Source organism: Arachis ipaensis, chromosome B09, assembly GCF_000816755.2.
Source record: "Arachis ipaensis cultivar K30076 chromosome B09, Araip1.1, whole genome shotgun sequence".
Lineage (NCBI taxonomy): Eukaryota > Viridiplantae > Streptophyta > Magnoliopsida > Fabales > Fabaceae > Arachis > Arachis ipaensis.
In genome coordinates, this window is record NC_029793.2 from 21,717,586 (window position 1) to 21,721,943 (window position 4,358).

The following is a 4,358-nucleotide window of genomic DNA, read 5'->3' on the forward strand; positions in this document are numbered from 1 at the left end:
TATATGATGATTAATTTTAGTGTATAAATAATTTTTTTTTTTAAATTTATGTGGCTAATTATCTTTATTTTAGTTAGACATATGAGGCACCCCACTTTCACTGCTTCTAGCATTTTCAAGTTATTGAGATTTTCTCTTGTGTTCAACCTTTAATGACGAATAAAGCACGTATTAATTCAACTTTTTGGAGTAGTCACCCACCCATTTTGTTTGCTTATCAAATAAGCTTCTACCTTATTAAGGAAATTCCTTCTGTTATTCTACTTTCTCCAAAAAAATTCTTTTGGCAATTAAATTATTTTGTTCATTACTCTTTTGGCTAAATATTCTCATATAGTAGACAAATTATTAAAGATAATCAATAATATAGAACAAATTATTATTTTAACTCTAAAAAATTCCATTTTTTAAATATAGAATAAATTGAACGTCATATTACAAATTGAATAGGTGCAATAAATTCTATATTCTTGCTTGAAATAGAATAAAATATTTTCTCAAAAAACAACTAATAACTTAAAACACTACTATCTAATATTAGTAAGACTCAACATATTCATTAGTACTATTTTGACTGTGCCACTCCAACCAAAAGTACCTCTGCACCATTGTCGATAATTTAATGATACACCACACCTTGCATTGCATCTGTTATGACGAATTAACGACATCTATCTGGGTCGGAAGTAGGGGTGAGCACGGATCGATTTAGTTTGGGTTTAAGATAAAATTAAAATTGAACCAATCAAAAAGTAATTGGTTTAGTTTGGTTCGAATTTGTATTTTTTTGTACTTGTATCCGAACCAAATTAAACCGATTAAGAGCAGATTGGTTCGATTCGGATAGCGGGTACCCGATGACTTTGAAATTTATAAAAAAAAAAACAAAATTGACAAATTTTTATCTTAAAAAGTCAAGAAATACAATAAACATGTAACATCAACAGAAATAATGCAAACATATTAAATACCAAATACATTAAAAACTAAAATCATCAAAATCCAAACATATTAATAGTAAATAATCTTGTCTAATGAAAATATAAAAGTGCAATAAAAATATTAGAAGTATATATATATTATATATTTTATTTAATTAATTATGATCGGGTATACGGGTTGGTTCGGGTTCCGCGCTCCCAAAACCGATACCCGAACCAATCATCAGTAAATGTCATTAGTTTGGTTCGGATTGGACCCGATTACCCATCGGTTCCAGAACCAATTTGATTGGTTTAGTTCGGGTTCGGGTGGGTAATCGGGTACCCGCTACCCGTGCTCACCCCTAGTCGGAAGTTGAAAAATGGATTTGTGTATATGTTTGCATTTATACGGTATACAACAAAAGGGGGAGCGATGAAGGCCATAGCCGAGATGCATCATATAAGGATAAGGGGAAAGGTTATCTACGTAGGTGAGGCCAAATACAGAAAGGGCTATGGGAGGAGAGAACACTGGAGGACGCGAAGGGGAATTGGCAAGATCTGAGGCGGAGACCAGGCAGCTCGAGAAGGGTGAAAGTTCTATAAGGGTGGAAGAAACTAAGAAGATAACACCAGTCAAGGATAACCAAGGAAAGGGTTGGACGAAAAAGGTTGAAGTGCCAGTAGCAAAAGAGAATTTTGATTGGCTGTTAAGGAGTTTAGTAGGCGGAACCACAAGACCAATGGACTTCAAAGCTTTACATAGAGCCATCGTCAACAACTTTCCCCATGTTGTTGAAGTGAAAGAGCTTGGTGCATACAAAGCCCTACTAGTGTTTGATTCGGTGAAGAATGCGGAGGAAGCGTTTACCTTCAAAATGAATAGCTTCTTACAATTCTTTTACAGGGTTTGGAGATGGGAGGAATCCGAATATAGTGAGACTAGAAGAGTATGGTTAGAATGCCATGGAGTGCCTTTACATGTCTGGTCAATGGAGACGTTCAACACAATAGGCGGTTTATAGGGTAAAGTAATCAAGTGTGATGATGTGACGAAGTCTGCATTATCCTTCAGTGTTGGGAGAGTGTTAATTGATACCTGTGTCTTTGACGATATCAAGGAAAGGATTCATATCACGGTTGGAACTAGTGGTTTTGATATTTTTGTGAAGGAAATAGGGCGTGCAATATACGAAGATGAATGCTTTTTGGAAGACGCAAGCGTGAAGTCAATATGTGCAAATGCTAGTTCACAAGCCGGAGAAATATTGTTGACGGCGGCAATGTGTGATCTGGCGGCTGACCTAATCAGAACACGAGCTAATGACGGTGGTGAAAACAAGGGTACAATGGTCACAACAGACATTTTTTTGAATGATTGCAATCAAGAAAATTTAATGGCCATGAAGGGACAACAAATGACGGATCAGGTCAAATTTAAGGGTGTTAATGACAATGCTGATTTTGGGGGATTTGATGAGTGTATAGAGTGTGAATCAGAGACAACGGTTACACAGATATGCATTGAAAAAAGAAGTGGGACTAAACAGTTAAGGAACATTATTCACGGTGGAGATGTGACAAATGGGTTTGTACAAAGGAGAGAGACCTACAAGGTTAGTAATAACGTTAGGCAGCTGTTGGGGCATTCAACCAATGGGCTTGAGAAAGAATTTTGGTGTGATGGGCTGCTGAGTGGAGTCCAAATGCTCCATGTAGGCGAGGCCCAAGGCAAGCTGAGTGGAGTACAACTCCAACAAAGGGACGGACATGAGGCTGGGCTGGGCTCCGTGTGTCCTAGCGGATCTGGGCCTGGTGACCTTGATGAGACAAGCCAGAATGTAGGAAGCGGAGATGAGGACGGACCGGGTCAGCTGCGTGCTCGTGGATCCGGGTCGAAGAAGCAGGGTAGGGCAGACCACCAGCAACGACGCGGGTCTGGTCAGGGTCAGCTGCCTCCCTGCACTCCCAGATTGAAGATGTATGAAGGTGACTCAACCAGGGGCGTACTCAACGAGACCAGCCGCGCGTCGCTTACTGTGGTGGATGCGGTGGATAACCGGGACTGCGCGCTTCACTCTGCGTCGAGGAAAGCCCCTGCCGACTGTCCTGGCGACGCTCCTGGCTGGCCTGGCGGGGAAGCAGAGGAACGAAGCCTTGCCCTGGTACAGTGCGCCGGTGAAGGAGCTGGGAAAACGGTGGGACGAAAACCGCCGGCTGCATTTGATAACGAATCGGAAGTGGAGAGTTTGGTTAATGAAGTAAGTGGCCAGTCTGTACATGGACGGGAAGATGAAGGTGTGGGTCAAGGCAAGATGAATAAACGGGATAATGAGGATGCTGGTTCTGAGACAGATATTGATAATGCACCACTAGATTATGATCAGAAGGGCTTGCAGGTAGGTCAGATAGTAGAGAATAAGGAAACATTGAAATTAGCAGCGGAGTCAGGTGCAGTTTTTTATGATGATGAAGAAGATATTATGGCGATTTTACAAAGTCAGAATGAAGTAATCGCAGCAAAAAGAAACCTGGCAAAACAAAAAGAGAAAGCTAGGAGGAGCAGGCCCAAACAACATCACAAGGTGTGTAAATTTTTTTTTAAATGATTTATAGTTGTTGGAATGTTAGAGGCCTAGGAGGGCATGGTAAGTGGAGTATGGTGAAAGAGTTGAAGAAAAAATATAGATTGAATATGCTAGGTTTGATTGAAACCAAGAGGGAGGTTGTGTCTAGGTTTGATGTAGCACGCTTGTGGGGCTGTGATTCAGTGGATTGGATTTTGTGGAATCTGTCGGTACATCGGGTGATTTATTATTAATGTGGGTTAATTTCTTATTTACAAGACTGAATTGTTATAAAGGGGATGGCTGGCTGTGCGTTGAAGGTTTTCTGACAAAAAATAACTTCAAATGTGCTTTCTGCTTGGTGTATGGTGCACATGTTCGGAGTGAGAAACTGGTGATGTGGGAGGAGTTAAGCTACATGGTGGGTCTATGTCAGGTTCCGTTTTGCTTCATGGGAGACTTTAACGAGATACTACATTTGGAAGAAAGGAAAGGCGCTACTAGCCTACCGGCATCTGCGAAAGATTTTAAGGAATTGGTACAAGATTTACAGCTAGTCGATTTACCGTTAACTGACCGGAAGTTCACATGGTTTCGAGGTAGATCTTGTAGCCGCATTGATAGGATTTTGGTTAGTTTGGAGTGGCTTGAGGAGCTCCCAGATACTCGGTTGAAAGGAGGGCCGCGAGGCCTATCAGATCATTGCCCTTTGATTTTAGAAGATCCTAGAATCTGTGCGGGTCCAAGACCTTTTCGCAGTTTGGATTCCTGGTTTACACATGAAGGGTTTCTGACATTGGTAAAGGATGAGTGGAGGAAATTGGGAGGTGACATGTTTACAAACAAGTTGAAGGCTTTGATAGAACCG